This window comes from Agelaius phoeniceus, chromosome 31 (genome assembly GCF_051311805.1).
Source record: "Agelaius phoeniceus isolate bAgePho1 chromosome 31, bAgePho1.hap1, whole genome shotgun sequence".
Lineage (NCBI taxonomy): Eukaryota > Metazoa > Chordata > Aves > Passeriformes > Icteridae > Agelaius > Agelaius phoeniceus.
The window spans coordinates 6,310,513-6,334,752 of NC_135295.1; the positions used below are offsets into that span (position 1 = coordinate 6,310,513).

The 24,240-nt window shown below is 56.2% G+C and overlaps 2 long non-coding RNA genes across 6 annotated transcripts in view; both read left to right on the forward strand.

Annotated features, from left to right (window-relative positions):
* Window positions 1–608: 608 nt before the first annotated feature.
* Window positions 609–24,240, forward strand: part of LOC143696247 (uncharacterized) — a 31,720-nt gene continuing 8,088 nt past the window's right edge. For 3 of the 4 annotated variants that reach the window (XR_013185671.1, XR_013185672.1, XR_013185674.1), the window contains exons 1-2: window positions 8,072–8,480; window positions 17,847–18,391. This is a non-coding gene — a long non-coding RNA (uncharacterized LOC143696247). Of the gene's footprint in view, window positions 698–8,071; window positions 8,481–17,846; window positions 18,392–24,240 lie in introns of those variants that run through there. The other variant, XR_013185673.1, reaches the window with a different exon arrangement.
* Window positions 20,446–24,185, forward strand: LOC143696248 (uncharacterized). Of its 2 annotated transcripts, none has more exons than XR_013185676.1 (2): window positions 20,446–21,408; window positions 22,997–24,185. It is a non-coding gene; the product is annotated as an uncharacterized LOC143696248 (long non-coding RNA). The 2 variants fall into 2 exon arrangements; XR_013185675.1 differs by having other exon boundaries at window positions 23,009–24,185.

Genomic DNA, 24,240 nt, shown 5'->3' on the forward strand with positions numbered 1-24,240 from the left:
TTTCACTCTCCTTTCCTCCTACAGCCCTGGCACAGCAGCTCTGGGAATGTAGAATTCCTCTAGGATGTTGAGGAACTCAGGGGGCTCCAGAGCACGTTTGGAGTTCCTGCTCCTCCTGGGCCACTGTGGTCCCGACACAGAAGCCACAGGGGGAGGAGGAGGAAGAAGAAGAGAGCAGAGCCACAGCCCCATGGGCTCTGCAGCTGCAGCTGGGGCACAGGGACAGCCCAGGCTGGAAGCAGTACCTTGGGAGGGCAAAATGGGGCAAAATTGGAGCTGGTTGGGCCAATGCCCCTGTTCTGCTCTGGGAGCTGCAGACCCTAAAGGAGGTGTTATAATTAGGGCTGGGGTTCCTGAAGTTCAGCCATGCTCCTAAAGCATCCCTGTGCACAAAAACTCGGCCCTGCTGCCACTCCTGAGGATTTTGGGCAACACAAGGCAGCATTAGACACAATTTGGGGGTCAGATGCTGCCAGCTCTGCCCACAAGGAGCTTTTTTGGCTGCTCGGAAGGTTTTTGCTGGTGCTGGGGATGATTCAGTGCCTGTGCCACATGGCTGCTGGTTCCTGCTTGCCGGCTAGGAAGCCCGAGCTGGAGCAGCAGCTGAGGTGGGAGCAGCTGGAGCAGGGGGCCCATGGGAACAGCACCTGGACATGCAGGTGGAGCAGGACCACCGGGAATTCTGCAGGGTTCTCAGGTGAGCCCCACGGAGCTGGACCATGGTGGGGCACCACTTGCCATTCCTGCTCCTCCCAGATTTTGGGACAGAGCAGTGACACCCATCGGGCTCCCAAACCCCTCAGGGCTCGGGCACAGCCTCACAGGAGGTCCTGGCCCAGGCCTTGGGGGTGATTCGGGTGCTCCCGGGCTCGTTCCTGACAAAGGGCAGCGCTCCGGGAGCAGTCAGCACATCCTGAAAGAGCAGCCCGGGGCTGCTGGAGCCCGAGTGCTGCGGGCAAGGACGGCATGAGGGAGCCGGGCCTCGCTCAGCCGGCGCTGCCCCAGGAACGTCTCATCCTGCAGGAGCTCGGCAGCCTCTGCCGGTGCCGGCCCCGGGGCTGTCGGGGGGCGCGGCCGGAGGGGCCGGGGGGCAGCGGGTGGGAGGGGCCGGGATGGAGGGACCGGGACCCCCCTGGGGAGCCCCGAGCGTGGAGGGAGCGAAACGGCGGAGGGGAGACCCCGGGACAGGGGGGAGCAGAGACCCTGCGGTGGGGTCTGCGGAAAGGAGGGACCGCAATGGTGGTCCCGGAGCACCGGGAAGGGGCCCAGCTGCCATCGCGCTGCGAGTGCCGGGACGGTCCCGGGGTGTCCGAACCGACTGTGGCCGCGTGTCCGAAGCCACTGTCGCGATGTGTCGGGACCGAGGGTTGCCAGGGTAAGGCCCCCACAGCTGCGGGAAGTGGAGGGGGACCCTGGAAGGGGCGGGGCAGGGGCGGGGCAGAGCCCTGTCTATTCCCTGTGCCCTGTGCAGGTGAGGAGGGCAGGGATGGAGCAGCTCTGGGGACACCTGGAATCCAGACAGGGTCATTCCCCACAGCCCCACCATGGCAGCAGGGCACAGCCACTGCTCGATATTTCCACACTTTTCCCTCTTGTCTGGCAGCTGAGCCAGAACCCTGTGGCAGCCACTCTCTGGTCACAGAGAGCAGCAAGCACAACTTTCCCAGGCCTTGTCCTGGTGAAGGCTGTGAGAAGATCAGTGAAAAGAATGAGAAACAATTCTTATCTTCACTTGCTGCACCCATTGTTGTGAACATGTGAAATGTGTTATGGAGATTTGTTTCCCAGTGGGTGATTTCTTAATTGGCCACTGGTGATGGTGTTTTAATTCCAAGGACCAATTAGGTTAAAGCTGTATAGGACTGTCTGCAAGGGCAATGAGTTTCTTAATAACTACAGTACAGTAAAGCGATAGATCAGCCTTCTGGAATCATGGAGTCAGTGCTAATTATTAATTGGCAGGGACCCATGCTACAACAGAACTCAAACATTCTTTCTGGGAGGTTCCAAAAGGCTGCTGGTTTTGTTCAAGAAGGAGGTCCAGGTCAGGTTGTTGAGCAGATCAGTGTGGGATTTGCAGTAGTTCTGGATTTCACTCAGTCCCTTGGGAAAAGGGACAAGATAATCAACTGCTGTATTTCTAGGCTGGTTCCCTCTCAGCTGCCCCTGCAGGGGTGGTTTCCAGCCAGCCCTGCTCTGAAAACCATCAAAGGCCCTCACAGAGCCACTGATTGGGCTCCCTTTGGGTTTGTGCTTCCTGCAGAGCTGAGCAAACCAACCACAGACAGGGCCTTTTCCCCCCACAGAATTCTCACCTCTGCAGCAGCTCTAAAGCTGCCAGAATCAAAGCCAAGGGGGCAGGGGGGACCCTCAGGTCCTGGCTGCCACTTGGGGCTGGGCAGAGCAGGGCTGGGCAATGGCCATCCCTGTGCAGTGGGGCTGGGCCATGGCTGGGCCCCACTCTTGGATGGCCACTGGCTTCAAGGAGCAGGAGTTTGGGAGCTCCTTCCTGCCCTGGGCTCCATTCCCCAGCTGCTCTTGCTGGCTCAGATCCTGCAGGGGACGAGCAAGAATGGAGAAGTCTGGAACTCCCCCCCCCTCCCCCCCCAGAGCTGCCATCCTCCAGGACAGGAGCCCCTTGTCCAGGATGTGTCCCCCAGGGACAGGATCCCCCTAGGACAGGAGCCCCCTGGATGTGCCCCCCCAGGACAGAACCCGCCCCCCCGTGTGTGACACTCAGCACAAATGGCCTCTTCCTTCTGCTGCAGGAGAGACAAAGTGAAAGCGTTGTGGGGAACTGTCAGACACCCCCATTCCCCACAGCCTCCCCAGCCCTCCCTGCAGTCCCCTCACCCCTGCTTCCCCCACTCTGGGCTTCTCCCAAGCTGTTCCCTGCTCAGGAGCTCTCCAGGATCATCAAGGGATGAATTGTGAGTTTGGAAATTTGAGGTATCAAAGGGAGGAAATGAAAATGAAGAACGGAAAATGCCCCTGGGGGTTGGAGGGGCACAGACTCAGAGCACCTCTGAATCCCCTCTTGCTGCCCCGCCAGATCACGGGCAACCCAGCAGGCAGGGCTAGCCCCTGGGTCACCCCAAAATCTGAGGCACTCAGGGAAGGAGCTGTGACCCACATGCACATCCCATCACTGTCCATCCCTGGCAAACTCATTCCCCTGGGTAGCTGACCATGGGACCCCCATTCCTTCTGTCTCCACTTCCCTGGGACCCCGATCCCGGGGCCGCCATTGCCCAGGATCTCCATGGCCCACGACCCCATTCCCAATGAACCCTCTCCCATTCATTCCATCCCCTGAAATTCCCCTTTCCCCCGGGACCTTAATTCTCCCAGGTCCCCCCATTCCCCCTGCACCCCATCCCTGGCACACCCATCCCCTGATGAGGGATTTATTACTATTACAATTTATTACAATTAATAAATTTCTCAATATACCCTTTTAAAGTTTTACATCTACTTTACCTTTCTCCTAGTCTCATGTCAAAATAAAAAAGAAATAAATACATTCTGATAAATGCACTAATAATTAACCAACACTAAACCCACTACACTATTTAATACATTAACCGAAATACCTCAAATTAGCAAACCAAAACCATAACACCAAATCCCTGGAGCCCACATTGTTCAGGGACTCCCATCCCTGAGTCCCCCCAGCCCTGGGGACCCCCATTCACATGGCACCTCCATCCCCTGTGACTCCCCCTCCTCATAACCCCCATTCCCCAGGGACCCCATTCCTGGAACCCCCCATTCCCCTGGACACCCTTCCCTGGCTCCCCAAACCCCCTGAGCCCCCCTGATCCTGGGAAGCCCATATCCCACTGACCCAGAGACAGCCTTGTCCCCAGCATGTTCCCACCCTGCCCACAGCCTGCCCCCTGCTTGTGGCCACCCTGCCCCCACCAGGTGCCACCTACACAGGGACGAGACGTGACCTCCTTTCCTTCCCCTTTGGCCAAAGAGGCACCACACGGGGGACAGACACCCCCTGCAGCGAGTTACAGCCAGTGCACATGGCTGGGGACACTGGGATCACCGGGATGGTGGCGCTGCTCCTGTGGGGTGAGTGGCCCTGGCACAGGCCTGACACCCCTGGGATGGGTGCTGGTGAGGCAGAGAACAGTGGGGAGGGGGCACAGGGGGGCTGTGGGGTCCCCTGAGGTTCCCAATGCCAGGAGAGCCAGTGCATGAGGTGACCGGGGCCAGGGGGTGGCCGTGGGGATAGGAAAGGGGGCACAGGGCTGGAGGGATAGGAATGTGGGGAGAGGCATCCTGGGGCTGGGGCAGCTGTGGAGACAGGGACACAGGGATGCAGGGATGCAGGGACAGGGAGAAGAGGACAAGCACAATGTGGATGAGCCATGGGGACAGAGGCCGTGGGGCTGGCAGGGGAGACCTGTGCTAGCACAGTGTCCCTGTCGAGACATCTGTGCCACACCAATTTCCCCAGGGGGACGGTTCAGGGACAGCCCCCACACCCCGTGCCCCCATGCACCACTGTCCCTGCAGTGCCACCCCTACCCAGCCCTGTCCCTTCTCCCTTCCAGCCCAGACCCTCGGCCTCGCTGGTGAGTCCTCGGGGGATGCCATGGCCCCACCCCGCTGTCCCCAGCCCCACACTGGCCCTGGCAGGCTGGTGTCCCCTGTCACCCACAGGTGCCCAGACCACCCAGCTCCTGGTGGAGCCCCCCTGGAGGCCGGCGGTGCTGTGGGACCGGGTGACACTGACCTGCCAGGGCTCGGGACCGTCAGTGCCACCACCCGGTACAAGGATGGGCAGCGCTGGGGGCAGGAGGGACAGGACCGCCTCACTGTCACTGAGAGAGGCACCTATACGTGTTACAGACCCAGCACTGGGCTCAGCCACCCCGTGAGAGTCTCAAATGGTGAGGGGTGTTTAGGTGTCCCCAGGCTGGCACCCACGGGGACCCCGAGGGCTCTGGGTGGACTCCACTCCATGGGTCACCTCCTGTGTGACCAGAGCCCGTCCCCTGCTCTGGGGACATCCCAGAGCATCCCAGTGCTGGCAGACCCTGTTTGTGGAATTGGGGATCCCTGGTGTGCTGTTTGTGAGCCAATATGGGGGTCGTGGTGGCATTGGGACCCGCCAGGTCCCCTTGGTGTAACAGGACCCCCGTGTCCCGCAGCCCCATTGGTGCTGCAGGTGCCGATGCGGGCACTGCTGGAGGGGGACACGGTGACACTGCGCTGCCGGCGCTGGCGGGACAACCCGATCAGCTCAGTGTCCTTCTACCACGAGGAGAAGAAACTGCAGGAGCTCGGCGATAGGACCGAGCTGTCCCTGTCCCCTTTGCACCTGCAACACAGTGGCCGCTACAGCTGCGGGGGCTGGGTGAAATCCACGGTATCACGGGGATGGGAGAAGTCGGCAGCAGTGACAGTGACAGTGCACGGTGAGCACTCCACAGCCCAAACCCCGAAACCCCCACAGCCCCTCCCTAGTGACTCGGGCTCACAAATCCCCCCACCTTCTCCTTCCCAGAGCTCTTCCCTGTGCCGGTGCTGGAGGGTCCCCCCGAGCCCACCCTGGGGTCCCCCCTGACTCTCAGCTGCCTCAGCACCCGCAGCCCCCTGCGGCCCCGAGCCCCCCTCCTGCACGTGTTCTACCGGGACGGGCAGGTGGTGGGGGGCCCGCAGGGGTCCCCGCAGCTGCTGGTGCCCACCGTGAGGGTCTCCCACTCGGGGAATTACAGCTGCCAGGTGCACTCCGAGAGGGGGAGGGCCGTGTGGAAGAGGAGTGCCCAGCTCTGCATCACGGTGTGCCGTGAGTGCGGGGATGGGAACGGGGAGCCCCCACAGCATACTTGGGTCCCCTTCCTGGGCACCTCCATTACTGCCCGGGTCCCCCCATCCCTCCCTGGGTCCATTCACCCATCTCTGAGTCAACCCCACCCCTCTCTGCTGTTTCCCCGCTGTCCCCATCTCCCACCATACCCTCTCTGGGTCTCCATACCTGCACTGGGATCCTCCCATCTCCCTCTCCATGTGTCCCCTTACTAAACCCCCCATCCTTCCTTGGGGTACCTATCCAAGCCCCCTCCCAACTCTGCACCTCCTCTCCCTCACTGGGCTCTCCCTGCCCCTCTCTGACCTCCCCCAAAGTCCCTCAATGTCCCCTGGTGTCACCCCCTCCCACAGGGGTTCCACTCTCAGGGGTGTCCCTGTCAGCACAGCCTTGTGCTGAGCTGCACGGCAGCCACAGGGACAGGTCGCCTGTCCATTTCCTGGTACCCGGGAAGGCTCAGGGGCACCGCTTGGCACTGGCCCCGCCTGGAGCTGCACTACACTGGGGACAAGGGCAGCGGCCACTACCAGTGTGGGGACAGCGTGTCCCTCTGAATGTTACTGTCCTCTGGGAGCGGGACCCTCAGACTGGGGGTGACCCCACCCATGGCACCCCCATCCACCTCACCAAGGTGCCAGCCCTGTCTGTGTCACCACAGTGCCCGTGGCCAAGGCCACCATCACCATCAGTGCCCTGTCACATCAAGTGTGTGCAGGTGATCCCGTGACCCTGCACTGCTCAGTGCAGGTGGGCTCAGCCCCTGTCACACTCACCTGGCTGCACAATGGGCAGGAGGTGGCCCAGGGTCCCCTCCTGCAGCTCAGGGTCATCGATGTGGGACATTAAGGCACCTACCAGTGCGAGGCCACCAACCAACTGGGACAGGATGGGCACCGCGTGTTCCAGGCACTCAGCCCAGAGCTGGCCCTGGAGGTGACAGCACACACACCCTGGGTCACAGGTGGGATAACACATGGTCACCAGGGAGTGCAGGACCCCTGGGGTGATGGGTGACCCTGATGTGTCCCCTTCTGTTTCTTGCAGTGGCCGCAGGGGTTGGTGGGGCCCTTTTGTTCCTGCTCCTGCTCGTGGATGTCATTGTGGCCTGGCACCGCTGGCACCGTGTGGGTGGGTGATAATGGGGGGACGGGGGTCATGGAGACAGGTGGGAAGGCTCCCAGAGAAGAGGGGCCCTAGGGCGGCACCGATAGCCCCTGACTTGGGAGGGGCTGAGCCCCCAGTGTCCATGGCTCAGAGCCCTTGGAGCTGTTGGAGGGTCCTGCAGGGATGTTGGGGGTTCTATCAGGGGTTCCCCTCCCTGCCAGGTTTGGGGTTCTGGGGACTCAGGGTGTTGGTGCAAGTGGGGTGGGTCAGGGATACTGGGGGGGCATCAGGGATACTGGGGGGGCCTAGGGAGGATTGTGTGTCTGGTGGTGGTTCAGCATTCCCAAGGGTGGATGGGGGCCCCTGGGTCTCCAAAGTCACCCCTCCAGTTTTCCTTTGCAGATGCCAGGAAGCACCAGGAAAGGTGAGGGCAGGCTCCAGCCTTTTACCCAAACCCCCAGCACCTCCCATCCCCTTCCACATATCCCCTTATTCCAATAGGGCCCCCCCAGACCCCCTGGCACCCCTGCTGGAGGATCCTCAGGGGACGTACATGGAGCTGCAAAGGCAACCGTGGGAACCCAGTGACATCTGTGACAATCTACACCAAAAGTTGTGATGCTCTGGGAAGCAGGAGGCACTGGGTGACACTGGGGGTGCTCCCTCCATGGCTCCTGTGGTTGCCCATCCTTCCAAGGGAGGTGGTCATGGGTCAGGGGGAGGCTACACACGGCACCCTGTGCTCCCCATTTCCTCTCCCACTACCCCCAAAGGGCTCCCCCATCCCTTTGCTCGTACCTGCAGGGGCTCCCCAGCCCCATCCAAGTGCCCAAGTACCCTCAGGGACTGCCCCATTCTCTCCCCACAGTGCTTGCAGTACACCCAGGGTTTCCCCATTCCCCCTCCCACTACCCCTGTCCCATCCCACTGTAGAAGGGGGAGTCGGGGAGGATTCTTTCTGAAAGGTTTCTCAAATGAAAATGAAGCACAAACATGGCAATATTATATCTGGGAACTGTTTATTGATAAAGGAGGGTAAGGGTTCTTACTGAAGGGGTAGAGAAGGGAGTAGAAAGGGAAAAGGACAGAGAGAGAAACAGAAGACAGGGACAGCATTAACCCAAGAAGCCCAGGCGCTCTGTGGGCATCAGCTCGGCAGATGGAGTGTGTGTGCTGCAAGCCAGGGCGAGCCCACATGGCTTTTGTGAGTGGCTGGGCGTGATTTCCAAGGACGGCACCTGCGTGTCTCTGGCATTGCGAGCGATGGCTGCAGGGGCTGCTGCGGGCTGGCTGCGGGCTGGTGCTGGGCACTGGTGGCTCTGGGCTGGCTGCCGCGGGCTGGGGCTGCCGTGGGCAGGTGCAGCAGGCTCGGGGCTGTGGACAGCGTGGGAAACGCGGCAGAGGCGGCGGGTGGGTGCAGGCAGCATCCGCTCCATCGGGGAAGCGATGAAGGAACGTCCAGGAGGAGCAGGAATGAGCTGCCTCGGGGAAGCAGCGAAGCAGGGAAGAACGGGTGCAGACAGGGAAGAAGGATCACTGGGAGGAAAAGGTGAGGGGGGGGAGTATCGGTGATATTTTTGCCTGACAACTGGGAGGAATGATGCATCTGACTCCATCTTATCAGAAGGCTAATTAATTACTTTATTATACTATATTATTCTAGATTATATTACATCTAAATTGAATCTGCCAAGCACTCAACTGCACTCCACTGCACACAATCTCATGACTGTCAGCTGACAGTCCTGACACACGCACATCTGGATTCAATTGGTCAGTGAATCAAAACACTCACACCAGAGTCCAATTACCAATTCCCTTCAGGTAAACAATCTTCCACAATGCATTTCACTTGTGAAAAACACAGGAGCAGTAACTGAGATAAGAATTGTTTGGATCATTCTTTGTTTCTCTCACTGCTTCTCCCAGTTTCAGAGAATGTGAATCCCGCAGGGGAGGAGGGCCAAGCTGACCCTCTGAGCAAGCCCCGATCCCTCCAAGAAACCCAAATCAAAACACTCCTGTTGTTTGCTGTCACAGTTTGCTGCTTTTATTTGCCAAGGCTCCTCCCACAGCCCGATTTCCCGGGCATTTTTTCCCAGACATTTTTCCCGGGCATCTGTCCCACCAGCCAGTGCGGGTCACTCACAGCCCAATCACTGAATCTTTCTCTCCCCTGATTCTCTGTTGTGTGAAGCCTCGCCAGGGACAGGGTTCCCAGCACATGGACAACCACATAGTAATTATTCAGTCATGTGTAGCATATGTTAAGACGTAAATAAAATTGAGATTTGTTCCTCTTAACCCCAGTGTGCTTAGTGGCTCTGCAATCCCCCTCCCAGTGCTCCCACTAAGGTGGCTTACTGGTGCCCGTCCCAGTTCCAAGGGGGCACAGGACCTGGTTCCCTGCTCCTGAGACAAAAATGCAGCTCTTTGGTTACATGGGCAGAAATGGTGTTTCTTTGTTCAGCTCTGTCAAGGAAACTGAACAAGGTGGGAACCTCCCTTGGAATGGAAAATACTACCCCAATTTCTTTGAACTATTATAATTTTGAAATTATGGGGTTTTTAGGCAAAGATGTGGGAACAGGAATACAGTTCTTTACTGGTATGTATTGTGAGAAACAAGTAAATGGAAGTTGACTTTTGCTGGATAATATATGAATTGATATTACATTATTGATTATATTGTTGATTAAATATTGTGATGTTGTAGGGACAGTGATGTGTATTGTGGAGTGGCTGATGTTGTTGGGGTGGCCATCCAAGAGTGGGGCCCAGCCATGGCCCAGCCCCACTGCACAGGGATGGCCATTGCCCAGCCCTGCTCTGCCCAGCCCCAGGTGGCAGCCAGCACCTGAGGGTCTCCCCGGCCCCCTTGGCTTTGATTCTGGCAGCTTTAGAGCTGCTGCAGAGGTGAGAATTCTATGAGGGAAAAGGCCTGGCTGTGGTTTGCTCAGCCCTGCAAGAAGCACAAACCCCAAAGGGAGGCCAAGCAGGATCTCTGAGAGGGCCTGTGATGGTTTTCAGAGCAGGGCTGGCTGAAAACTGCCCCTGCAGGGGCAGCTGAGAGGGAACCAGTCTGGAAATGCAGCAACTGATCATCTGTTCCTCTTGCTAAGGGACTAAGAGAGCCCTAGAACTACTGAAATCCCACAACAATCTGCTCAACTAGCTGACCTGCACCATCCTTCTTGAACAAAATCTGCAGCCTTCTGGAACCTCCTGGAAAGAATGTTTGGCCTCAGGCTGTGGCCATCAGATAAGAGGAAAAAGTGTGGAAATATTGAGCAGGGGGTCTGGGCACAGCTCTGGTGGAGCTCTGGGGAGTGACCCTGTCTGCATTCCACATGTCCCCAAAGCTGCTCCATCCCTGCCCTCCTCATCTGAGTGAAAAACTGAGGCTTTACGGGAATTGTGTTTTAAAGCCACCAGAGGTGCTGCTGTGGACCCGAGACCTGCCTGGGGTCGGGTGCTGCCTTCCTTCCATTGGGATCATGGAGAGGGTTTGCGGGTGTTGCGCAGGGCCTGTGCCTGGCCCCGGGACACTGCTACGCTGCCAGTGGGCACTGGGATCCAACCTGCTGCCTTGGTGGCTTCTGCCCGCTGCCGGTGGTAGTGCCGGGACCGATTGGTGGCCGTGAGTTTGCAAAAGGAGCGATTTGCCCTCCTCCCTCCCGCCCGAGGCCGCCATGGCCCCTGAGGGGATGGAGCTGGAGCGGGGCGCCCCCTGCTGGCCGGGAGTGCTCCCTGCAGCGGCCCCTGCTGGCCGCGGTTATAACTGCCACAAAAACCAACAGCGCTGAGCGGGAGGGAAAGTTCTGGGTTTGTGTTGTTTCTTCTGTTCTGGTTTATAATTTTCTTAGTAAGGAGCTGTTATTCCTTTTCCTACAATTTGGCCTTGAAGCTCCATAGTCTTTGAAGTTAAAAAAAGTTTTAGACATGGGTCTTCTTTCCTTTCCAATAACGTTCCCACTTTCCTTGGCAGATATTTCTCATTTAAATGAGTTACCACCTCCTGGTTTCCAGAGTGGATGGGACAGACACCCAGAGAGGAGACAGGGTCAGGGACTTGGCCACCTCATGATCTGCTTTTTAAGCCAGTTGGGCCACCAAGGGCCCTCTCCATAGCTGGCACTTCTGATCACATGGCCACTCAGGAGCTGGCTTTTGCAGAGCTTCAAACTGTCCCCATTGTGCCATGGTTGACAGACTGATGGACAGGTGGAACCCTGTCTCACCAAAAGCAAGGCCTGACTCACCCCTGCCACACAAAGCTGTTCCAAAATGTCTCCAGACATCAAACTTTTCCTGTCTCTGACACCCCACCCTGTGCCATGGCCTGATCCTGACTGCCCTGGAAAAGGGGGAGGCTCTGGAGACCCCACAGGGCCTTTGTGACATCATCATGTAAGGAACACAGCAGAGGAGGGGTTTGGGACAGGGGACAAGAGAATCCAGAGCCTCCTGAAGGCTGCTTTGGCCCTCAGAGCAAGGAAGGTCCAGGGCCCTGCCAGGTTCCTCTGCTGTAGGAAACGTGCTGGTGTTTTGCAGAGATATAGTTAAAAACTACAACTTTTGTGAAAGTTGTAAAGCCGGTATGTTTATTACAGCACTGGACGCTGGACGCATGTGGGAATCGCATGTGGGAATCGCTGGATGCATGTGGGAATCGTTCTTCTAAAATGTCATGCATACTTTTGGGAACTTCAGGTCTTTTTCTATCTTTCTTTCATATACATATGCATACAATTTCACAATAGGTTCATACATATTCATTTTTACAAATTTCGCATGACATTTGCTGCTAGTTCTTCTTTATCAGAAAGAATTCTTAGGTCATGTTGACTTGCTCTCACAGTAATCTCTGTCTCTTTCTATCACTTTTTGTCTCTCTTATCTTTGTCTTTCACTGAGCAACTTCACTGAGCTTAGGTTCTGCAGTCATGCTAAATAGCTATAGTTTCTAACTACAGACTCAACTTAAAAATGTACATTTCACTTAAATCAAAATAGATTTCTACCTTAGAAAATTTTTACTTTGTCTCACTGGGGGAAATATCTGGGGTTTGTTCCTTTTTGGTGGCTTTCCAAGGAAATCGTTCCTTTTTTGACCATTTAGACTCTGCACCTTGTTGCTGTTGCTCTTGGTTTTATTCTCTCTCATTGTTGTTTCAGGAAATTGTTCTTCTCTCAGCTCTTTGGCATCTTTGTACCCCCACGGGGAGGGATTGGGGCAGTTTTTAGTGGCAGCACAGACACGAGTGGGTGCCCATGGGTGGGGACCCCCAGTGCCCCCAGTTCCCCCCAGTGTCACAGCACATTCCCGTAGATGTCACCGGGTTCCCGCGGTCGCCCCTGGGGTCCCCGCAGCTCCACGTTGGTCACCTGGGGATCCTGGAGGGTGGTGGCACGGGGGGACGCTGCGAGAGACACGGGCTGTGGGATCTGGGTGGGGTGACACTGGTGGGTGACGTGTCCCTCTGCGTGTGTCCCCCCCGTACTCACCCCCTGCCCTCTTGGTGACCACGACGTGGGTGTACAGCACCTCCCCCTCCTCTGGGGGGGCCAGGGCATCCGGGGGGGGGCCCTGAGGGAATAAAGGGGATGTGGGGGAGGGAATGGGAGGTCTTGGGGGTTGGGATAAAATAGAAGACTGTGGTTTGAGCCCCCCACTCACCTTTCCTGTTGCTTCCTGGCATCTTCAAAGGAAGGAATGGATGGAAGACTGTGGGGTCCCTGGGCCCTGAAGCCTGTCAGGATTCCTGAACTCCCATGGTACCCCCTAGCATTCCTGAAGCCCCCCAGAAATCATGAACCTCTCCAAACCCCCCGACCAAGTCAGCCTCAGCACCCAAAGCCTGCCAAGGACAGAAAATCCCATCACACCCAGGGCCCCTGAAAGAACTCCCAACATCCCTGCAGGACATTCCAGCACCTCACCATACTCTACAGGACCCCCAGACAAGGTCACAATTTTGGGGCTGTGGGTGTGATGGGATTTTCTGTCCTTGGCTTCCTGGGACCCCCTATCCCCTATTGTCACCTACCCACACGGTGCCACCAGTGCCAGGTCACTATGACAGCCATGAGGAGGAGCAGGAACAAAAGGGCCCCACCAACTCCTGCGGCCACTGCAAGAAACAGAAGGGGACACATCAGGGTCATCCATCCCCCAGGGGTCCTGCACTCCCAGGTGACCCCCACCTGTGTGACCCCACCTGTGACCCAGGGTGAGTGAGAGGTGACCTCGAGGGTCAGCTCTGGGCTGGGCGCACAGAATACGTGGTTCCTGTCAAGCTGGTTGGTGGCCACGCACTGGTAGGTGCCTGAATGTCCCACTTCAACAACATCGAGATCCAGGAGGGACCCTGAGACACTTCCTGCCTGTTGTGCAGCCAGGTGAAGGTGACAGGGGCTGACCCCACCTGCACTGAGCAGTGCAGGGTCACGTTGTCACCTGCACGCACCTGGTGTGACAGGGGACTGAGGGTGATGGTGGCAATGGCAACGGGCACTGTGGGGACAGAGACAGGGCTGGCACTGGGCGAGGTGGGTTGGGGGATGCTGTGGGAAAGGTAACCACCAGCCTGAGGGTCCCACTCACCCAGGATGGTGACATTCAGGGGGTCACTCTCAGCCACACTGTCCCCGTCACTGACCCTGCACCGGTACTGGCCGCTGTCATTGTCCCCAGCGTGGCGCAGCTCCAGGCGGGGGCCGGTGCCAGGCAGTGCCCCCGAGCCCTCCCAGTGCCAGGAGAAGGACAGGGGACCTGTCCCCATGGCCACTGCGCAGTTCAGCACCAGGCTGTCCCCGAGTGCCACCTGTCCCCTGGGGGGCTGTGCTGACAGGGACACCCCCGAGGGCGGGACCCCTGCAGGAGACGGGGACACCAGGGAGCAGTGAGGGACCCAGTGGGTTTGGGGAGGGGCAGGTGAACTCCAGTGAGGGAGAGGGGGCGCAGAGATTGGGGGAAGGGGGCTTAGAAAGGAACCTCGAGGGATGCTGGGGAGGTCAGGGAGGGAACACCTGGAGAGGGAGGTGGGCAACACCAGGAAGGGTATGGGGACCCAGGGAGGGGATGCTGTGACCTGCGGAATGTGCAAAGACCTCAGAGAGGGGTGTAGGGACCCAGGGATGGGTGTGGGGACCCAGTGTGGGATGGAGGGGAACACGAGCCAGGAATGGGGGGACCTTGGGAGAGACCCAGGGCAGCAATGGCAGGACATGGAAACGGTACCAGGGAAGGATGGGGGCACCCATGTAGGGGCTGGGGGTCCCGGGGAGGGACCCAAGAAAGGAGGGTGGGAGCCAGGAAGCGATCCGGGAAAGGTTGGGTACCCCAAAGCAGGCGTCAGGGAGGGCTGGGCGATGCCAGGCAGTGTGGGGGACCCAAGGAGGCTGTGGGGGCTCCCCGTGCCCATCCCCACACTCACTGCGCACCGTGACGCGCAGCCGGGTGCTGCTCTTCTGCACGGCCCCCCCCTTGGCGTGCACCTCACAGCCATAATTCCCCAAGTGGGAGACCCCCACGGTGGGCACCAGCAGCTGCGGGGACCCCTGCGGGCCCCCCACCACCTGCCTGTCCTGGTAGAACACATGCAGGAGGGGGGCTCGGGGCCGCAGGGGGCTGGGGCTGCTGAGGCAGCTGAGAGTCAGGGGGGACCCCTTGGTGAGCTTGGGGGGACCCTCCAGTACCAGCACCATGAAGAGCTCTGGGAAGGAGAGGGGAGGTGAGGAATGTGGCTCTGAGTCCGCTAGCAAGTGGCTTTGGGGTTGTCAAGATATTGGAGTTCCAGCCATGGGAGTACTCACCGTGCACTGTCACTGTCACTGGTGCTGACCGTGACTGCCAGGACCTCACCAAGTCTGCACAGCGGTAGTGGCCGCTGTGGTGCAGCTGCAGGGGGGACAGGGACAGCTCAGTCCTCCTGAGGGACCCCCCAAGATCCTTCTCCTCCTGGTATATTCGTACCCTGCTGAGATGGTTTTCCTGCCAGCACCGGCAGTGCAATGTCACTGTGTCCCCCTCCAGCAGTGCCCGTGCTGGCACCTGCAGCACCAGTGGTTCTGTGGGACAGGAAGGTCACATTTTCACCAACCATTCTGAGGTTGGTGCCCATAGCACCAGGGACATCTGGGTGCTCTGGAGTGCACTGGGGTGCACTGGGATATCCCTGTGTGCAGGGCACAGGCTCTCGCCACACAAGGGGTGTGAGGCCACCCATGGAATGGCGCCCACCCTGACCTCTTAGGGGACAGCCTGATGATTTAAGATCTCCCCTCACCTTCTATGACTGTAATGAGGGGGCTGCGCCTGGTTCCAGGACAGTCACATGTGTAGGTGCCTCTCTCTGTGACACTGAGGCAGTCATGTCCCTGCTGCCCCCAGCGCCGCCCATCCTTGTACCAGGTGGTGGCACCGGCGGTCCCCAAGCCCTGGCAGGTCAGTGTCACCCGGTCCCACAGCACCGCCGGCCTCCAGGGGGGCTCCACCAGGAGCTGGGTGGTCTGGGCACCTGCAGGTGACAGGGGACACCAGCCTGCCAGGGCCAGTGTGGGACTGGGGACAGTGGGGTGAGGCCATGGCATCCCCTGAGGACTCACCAGCAAGGCCAAGGGTCTGGGCTGGAAGGGAGAAAGGACAGGGCTGGGTTGGGTGTGGCACCATGGGGATGGCAGCATCAGGGTACAGGGTGTGGTGGCTGTCCCAAAACTGTCCCAATGGGGACAGCAGTTCTTGTGGGAAAGTGTGTGTGGGTCATCCCAAAAAGATTTGGAGAGGCAGAGGGACATGTCTGTGTCACAGCCACCCGTGCACCATATCCATGTGGCACAGACACCTTGGGAACAGGGACACCGTGGCCACCCCAGGCTGATGGAACAGAACATGGGGACACTGTAGACACCCTGGGCACGATGACACCACAGACACAGCCCATGCTGGTCCAGCTCACCCCCACCAGCTCATGATCCCTTCCCCATGGCCAAATCCTCACTGTTCTTATCCCTGCATCCCAGTTCCCTTGTCCCTATCCCCAGAGCTACCTGAGCCCAAAGGTGCCAGTTCCCAAATTCCTGTCCCCTGTTCCTGTTCCCAAAGCTCCCCTACATCCCCAGTCACACCAAGGTCCACTGTGGGTAACATGGACTGGCACTGCTGGCATTGGGGACCTCAGGGGACCCCACAGCCCCCCTGTGCCCCCTCTCCTCCCCATCCCTGGGGTGTCAGGCCCGTGCCCGGGACACTCACCCCACAGGAGCAGCGCCATCTTCCTGGCCATCCCGGTGTCCCCAGCCATGTGCACTGGCTGTCACTCGCTGCTGTGGCCACCGCTCCCCTGGCTGGCGGCTCATTAGATGAAGGGGAAGGAAGCGAGGTCAGGTCTCAACCTCATGCATAGGTGGCCCTTGATGGGGGAAGGGTGGGGACAGGCTGGGGACACGGGTGGGTGGGAGAAAGTGGTTCGTGGGCTTTCCAGGAGTGGGGGGCGTGGTGGGTTTGGGGAGGCAGAAATGGGGTCACTGGGAAATGGAGGTGCTGAGTAGGGGGATTAACCGGCGATGGGGGTGCCATGGGAATGGGTATTGCCATAGCTGGGGGGTCTTATGGATGGGAGTCCTAGAGGAATGTGGGCTCCAGGGATTTGAGTTCATGGGATGGTGGAATGGTGGGTCCTAGTAGGATTTCAGGGAATGGCATGAACAGGAGAGGGTTCCTTTGGAATGGTGTGCTCGGCCATGGAGATCCTGGGGAATGTCTGTTCTGGGATGGGGGTTGCAGAGAGGGTGGGATATAAGGAATGGGGGTTCCATGTTTTGGTTCCCAGGGGAATGGGGGTGCCAGGGATGGGCAGTGGTTGGGTTGGGCCTTGGGTCGCAGCTCCTTCCCTGGATGCCTCAGATTTTGGGGTGATCCAGAGCCAGCACAGTCCCCACAAGGTGCCGGTGGCCTGGGCATCACCCCAGACAGATTCCAAGGGGCTCTAGGTCTGTGCCCCCCAGCCTCCAGTTCCTTTCCCTGCTCTTCATTTCCATTTCCATTTCCATCATTTTACTCCTCAATTTCACAAGCCCCCAGTTCATGCCTTGATGATCCTGGGTAGCACCTGAGCAGGGAACATGTTGGGGGAAGCCCAGAGTGGGAGAAGCAGGGGTGAGGGGTCTGCTGGGAGGGCAGGGGAGGCTGTGGGGCATGGGGGTGTCCAGCTTTCACACCCCCAACACATTTACTTTCTCTCTCCGGCTGAGGAATGTAGTAAATCCCATGGACCTAGGTAAAGCCGCATGGAGGATCGAACAATAGGAACTGCTGAGACAGCAGAATAAGTTCCTGTCTCTCTGACCCCCGCCCCAAAGCTTATCTCTGTAACCCTATAGGCCACTATACATAACCCTTACTATTGGTAAAATTTGGATTCCCCTTTACCCTATAAAAGGGGCATACTTTAGCCCATTCAACAGAAGAAGAGCTGTCGTTGGAACCTTCAAGGCCTCCTGTTGTAGCGGCGGGAGAGATGCGACACACCATATGCGATGAATAGCAAATCTCGAAGTTTATTGAAACTCTACACATATTTATATTAGTGTTAATGAAGCTTATACATATTGCAAAAGCTGAGCTCATTATTGGTTAAAGCACACTTAGATCAAACACACCTACTTCTATCTCTTAACAATTATTTTGTTTCTATGTGTACATTCTTCTAATTTCTCTACCTTGGGATAGCTACATTTTCTGGCAAGCAATTTTCTCTCCCGTCTTCCCGTTTTAGAGAAGGTCACTGTGACCTTCGTCAGTAATTAAGCACCGGTTGCTCAGTTCTCAGCTTGTTTCTCTTACCCTTATCCATCGGTATCACATCAGAATGTCTTCTCTCAGCTAACTAATTATCCAAAAATCTCTCTACAGCCTCCCTTGCAATATACATCGCTGTGGAACCTCAAGACGCTCCCTTCTCCTCTCTCGCCATCTGCTGCAGCCGCAGCCAAGGGCGCCCTACCTAGCAAGCAAGAGCTGATATCCTAAGAGAGCTTGCAAGCACTAAAGAGCTGATAATCACCAAGCTTGCTAGAGGGTAGCCCCACGGCGATCAATCGGCGTCGAGCTAGCCTAGCTTTTGGGCACCCTGTCTCCCTGAGGACAGGGCTCCCGGGCTATCTTGCACTGCTTGATAATAAGGCCAGAATAGAGGCTTTATTATACGTGGCGACCCGACTCGACGACGCGGCCCCCTCCCCCCCCAGCCTCCCCATTGGAGGCGAAACTCATCGATTGAGCAGCGGATCCCCCGCTCCTCCTGCGAAGAGGCCTCTCCTTTTTAGAAGAAACCTCTCCTCTGGAGGCGTCAGTTCAACACTCAAAATTTACATCTGAACGACAAAAAGTTCCGAGGAGAACTGACGGAAGCAGATGCCTTCACGCAGATTTTTGGACCCCAACTCAACTGAAGAAGTGTAAGTATTAAATTAGCTACTATTGCACGCATTTGTTCTGGGTCCTGAACTCTTTTTTTTTTTTTTCTTTTTTTTTCTCGTTTTTTTTCTGCTGGAAGGGCTAAAATTAACATGGGTACAATTTTTAGCACTTTAAAACTAACTAAAATCGAGAGTGAAATATATTTAATTATCTTAGAAATTTTATCTGCTATCAACTTTTCTTTTTCCAATGTCAAGCTCTCTAAAAATAACCTTGAAAAATTTGTAAGACGGTTTCTTTCGCAATACCCTGAAACTGGATCACTGAAAATTTGTTTTGGGACAAAATTGGGAACAAAATCTATAACTCACAAACTAATCGATTTTTCTGTATCTAAGTATTTACCTTTATTCCATATAATAACTAAAACCATTGAAAAATTTAACCGAGAAAAAATCTTAACGCTAGCAACAGACACTTCCTTTTCAAATGCTAATTACACTGATAAGCATTCTCAGGAACGTAGCTCACATCCGCTAGGTCCTAAAATTCCCCTCGCCTCTGCTTCTCCAGAGGCTACGCTGCCCACCCCAGCCCCCGCCCCCACCTCCCCCCCGTCTGTGGGATCTGCGCCGCCCAACACGCCAGCCCCTGCCCTAACTACAACTGCAGCTATTCTCTCTCCCTCTGGCTTGGCTTACCCCTCGCCTCCGGTCCTGGGGACCCCTCTTCCTGCCCCTTCTGCCCTCCCCACAGCCGCGGACCCTCCCGCCCCCCCCACCCCTGCGCTGGCTCTGTCCACCCCCGCCGCGGACTCCTCCACGCCCCCTCCCGCTCCCCCCACCCTCACGGTGACTCTGACTCCTCCCATCGCAATGTCCCCCACCCCCCCTTCCTCCGCCCCTGCTCCCCCCGCCCCCGCTCCGAGCGGCCAAACCTCTCCCGACGGCTCCCCGACCCCCGCTGCCGCCACTGCCGTGCCCGTGTGTAGCCCCGCTCCTTACCCCTGCACCCTGCCTGCCACAGCAGAGGGTCCCCAATAGGCAATCATGTCTCAGTCCTAGCGCACCACCCCCAGTCCTCCCAGCCCCCCTGCCCCCACCACCTCTCCCCCCACCCCCCCACCCACCCTCAATGCCACCCGAACGGAATCCCAGAGACCCCCCACGGTGCTACCCCCCCCCACCCAGTCCTGCGCATGCTGTGCTGCCATCCCAGCTCCAACAGCGCCTCCCCCTGGCCAGGTTATGCCATGTGTCCCCCCACAGATACCGAAACCCTTGAAAAACACCGCTTCTAAACGCCAAAAAAAGCATAGGACACGGATTGCACCCTCCCCCCAGTCCTCCTCAGAGGAACAGAGCACTTGCAGTGACTCTGATACGATGTACACTGATCCATGGGCTCTTATTAAGATAGAGGTGACTAAGTCTGGTGATTGAGAACTGGCACAGAAAATTAATGCTTTCCCTGTAGAGTATAAACAGGGAAGAAATGGTAGGGAATCCGCTATAAAGACATGGAAGCCAAACTCAAATAAGGAGCTCATGCAATTAAGAAATATAGCCAAAGAACATGGCAGAGGCTCACATATTTTTAGAAATTTCCTAGAAGCTGTATTGTCAGCACATGTCTTACTTCCCCAGGATATAAAAAATATTTCACACTGCCTGCTGACCCCAGCAGGATATATGTTATGGGACAGGCATTGGAAAAGACATTTAAAAACATTATCAGACTCATACTCTGCAGATGCTAATAGAACAAATTTTACAGTAGAACAGCTGGCTGGGGAAGGGGATTTACAGAAACCGGAGGGCCAATTGGAAACTTTGAATAAAGAGGTACTGCAAGCTGTCCCACTTGCAGCAAAATCCTCTTTACTTCTCATGCATGATGAGTCAATGCCAACAATGCATTTTTCTACTATTTAAACAAGGGATAGATGAAAGTTTTATCAAATTTGTGGACAGACTTAGAGATGCTCTGGAGAAACAGATAGAGAGCACAGAGGCAAGGAAGGAACTCTTATGTAAGCTTGCCTTGAGTAACTCAGATGAACGATGCAAAGCCATTTTGAGGTGTGGATACAGACCCTACCACAGAGCAAATGCTGGAATGCTGTACGTCACATGTCCACTGAAAATACAGTGGCCCAAGCAGTTGCTAAGGGTATTGCTGAAGGAGTTTCTGGGGCATATGCAGTAATAGCTTCTAAAGACCAAGCTAAATGCTATCACTGTGGGGATATTGGACATTACATAAAGGACTGCCCAGAAAGGTCACCTCCCCGATACCACCATAACACTTATCAAAGACCCCAGAATCAGCAGCAGTTCTAGCAGCGTCCGGGAAACACCTTGCGCAGTCCAGTGGAGCCCCAGGATGGGACAACAAATCAAAGGCCACCCAGACCCAACCACGCACCATCCCAGGAGGTTCCAGACCACAAGAAGAGGACCCAACACATGGGGCGACCCAGATGGGAACCTGCTGTCAATTGGTAACTGCTCTGTGCATTGACTTTAATAATGAGAATGTTCATCGTGTTCCCACAGGCAAATACGGGCCAAAAGGTGGTCCTTCGCACATTTTAATTACAGGTGACTCTCTTCACAGCCCAAAGAAAATTGTTCCAGAAGTGCAAATGGTGCACCCGGGACAAGAGATTCTCATCCAAGTATACTGCATAGACTTACCATTTTTTCTTTCAAACGGAACTCCAATAGCACAAGCCTTCTTACTCCCAAAGGATCACAGGGAACAGATTCCTCTAAACCCTACAGCTATGTGGGCACAAGTCGTGGGACCATCCAAGCCTACCATCGAGTGCGGCCTTACCTGCAAAGGAGAGAAGACCCACCTACCAGGGATGCTGGACACGGGTGCTGATGTGACCATCATAGCCCGCTCAGAATGGCCAGCACACTGGGATCTACAACCTGTTGAAGGCATGATTTCCGGGATTGGTGGAGCTACGGTATCCATGAGAAGCAAGAACAACATCCTCGTTAAAGGGCCTGAAGGCAAGCTGGCAATCATCCGCCCATTCATGGTAAGGCACAACTATCACCCTTTGGGGCAGAGAAGTTCTATCCCAGTGGGGAGCTTCCCTACATATCCCCACTCAGGATTTCTAACTGGGGTCACTGTGTGGGAGATTAGGGACCGGCCGCAAGACCTTGCGTTGTTACAGGCAGACAGAACCCCTCCCCTTTACTGTTACTTAGCCCCACGTGTTGTTGACCATTAACTCCTGTTCTAAATGACCCTGCCTAACCATTAATAAATGCCAGTTACCGTCCACCACATTGGTGTATGCGTGTGCTTGGTCCATGTGGCAGAGGCGCTGCCACCAAGCCATCCTCGACCTGGGACGCATTGCCCCAAGCGGTGGCAGCAAGTGGTGCCGAAACCCAGGAATGATCCGGGAGGCAGGAATCACCTGGGCGAGCAAACGGCAGCCAGAGCAGCAGGACTGTCTCCGGTGGGGAGGACGCTCCCAGAGGACCAGCAAGAGGGGAGGGTCTTGCACTGAGAATCGGCAAAGGAGTAAGGCTCACGCCAGGAGCTGGCGAAGGAGGAGGTCTCGCATTGAAAACCAGCGAAGGAAAGGATGAAGCCCCTTGCCAAGGTCATTTTTAAAATTCACAGACAGTGGGGCATAGATTGTGAGCTGGGAGATTTTTTCCTTGCAGTGTCGAGGCTCCTGCGCATTGGGGTAATTGGGCAGCCAGAGGATATTTTCCACCCAGAAGTATGGGATGATTGTACCGGGGCCCTAGCGGAGGAGGCTATGTCCTCAGGCTCAGAGTGGAATCTAAAATCATGGGGCAGGGTCATGCAGGCTCTGAAAAAGGTTCAGCAAGTTCAGCAGGAATGGGGAAAGCGGAAGGCCACCCAGGACTGCTTGCAGGAGGGGCCCCAGCTGGGTGTGGGGGTGGCCGCGCAGACTGCGGACGATCATGAGTTTGCCGAGTGTGGGGATTCGCAGCCGCGGGAGCGCTCTTCACGGCTCCTGAGCCCAGGCACCCCGACTATGGGGAAAAAGTGGTCATTTTGGGATGGGCTGCTAGAGGAAGCATGAGGTGCAGCCGTTAGCTTGGAGGAGCGGGGCACCGCCATTGACTCGGAGGCGCGGGGCACTGCCGTTGACTCGGAGTCCAAGGGAGCCTGGGCGGGGCCTCCGCCTCATGCGCCGCAGGGTGACGAGCCCCGGGGGGGGGGTCACCATGGTGGGGGGCCCCCCAGCGGGGCTGGCAGGGTGGCGCACCGGGGTTGAGCCGCCAGGCTCCCAACTGGCTGTGGCCAACAGCCGCCGCCTTCAGCAGCTGCGCCTACACAGGTCTGGCAGGCAGCCTGGCCGGCGCAAGGTGGCCGGACCCTTCCATGGGCTGGTGGTGAGTGGAGCCAGGCAGTGTGGTACTGACATCAGGGCAATGCATCGCACCGGAGAGAAGAGCCGTGTGGGGCAGCGGGAGTCCTGCCCCGCCGCCCTCTGCAGCAGCGGCGGCTGGGCGGTGCTGGGGGTGCTGACAGAGAACGGGCAGCAGCAGCAGCGGCCTGGCGTCCAGGGTGCTGCTGTTATCAAGCACCTCTCTGGCTTTGAAAACACCATCACTTCATCTAGAAAATTTGAAAAGCTTGTTTTGCAGGACTGAATCCTCAGACGCCCCCACGGCCCGTATACCCCGTTTCCTGAAGGCTGCGACAAATCGTCAAGCAGCCGGACAGCAGACCATACCAGGGTTGTGAGGAACTCCGTGACTGAACTAAAAAAGAGGCTGGCACAGAGAAGGACTGGGGGAGAGGCTCAGCAGGAAAGGTTTCAGTCATGGCTCGAAGTTTCAGAGGGATTCAATTGTATAATGGTTTGATTGGTCTTTCATCCTAAAGTTTCCTATTCATAAGGGTATATAAGTGAGGTCCATCAATTAGAGTTTGAACTCTGGCCAAGTTCTAGCTCTACTTGAATGGAATAATTGACAATCAGCCCAGATGTTTTCAGCATCAAGCACCATTCAGCATTTTCAGTACCATATATGACAGCTAAGCCAGTTTTCAAAGGGAGTTTTAAGAAACATGAATCCGGACATGAGTTCTCCAGGTGTCTCTTGTTTTAAGGTTCATCAGCTGTCACAGACTCTGGGATGATAGTTCAGTATTGTAGTGACCAGTAATTGTATGATTTCTGATGTGTTTTTATTATGTGTATTATCGGATTGATTTCTGATTGCTGCCATCTTACATTTCCCTATGACGGAAACAGAGTAGATCGATGTTTTATTTTCACACCGGGACCCATTCTTCAGCATCCTGCTCCATCCAGATGGTGCTCCTCCAGTTGCGTTTTACGTCCCAAGCATCAACAGAGAAAAGCCTCTACAAAAACGCCCTTGTGTCCACCTTGTTAGGCCCTCCTGCAGAAGTGTTCCTAGACTTTGATTTTTGGGCCTTACAGTTTAAACAAGTGTTTAAAACATGTTTTAGTGTTGTTCTTTAAAAACCGGTTAGAAAAAGTTAACATTTTGTTTGTTTGCTTAAGACGAGTTTGTTATGGTTATGTTGCATTGTTAAACTTCAGTACATTTTTACCAGTTACACATGTTTACCAGTTGTCAGTTTTAACCTTTACATTTTCTATGTTTTTAATTAATCATAAGGGGGGGGTGAAATGTGGGAGATTAGGGACCGGCCGCAAGATCTCACGTTGTTACTGGCACACAGAACCCCTCCCCTTTACCATTACTTAGCCCTGCGTGTTGTTGACTGTTAACCCCTGTTATAAATGACCCTGCCTAACCGTTAATAAATGCCAGTTACCGTCCACCACATTGGTGTATGCTTGTGCTTGGCCCATGTGGCAGAGGCGCTGCCACCAAACCAT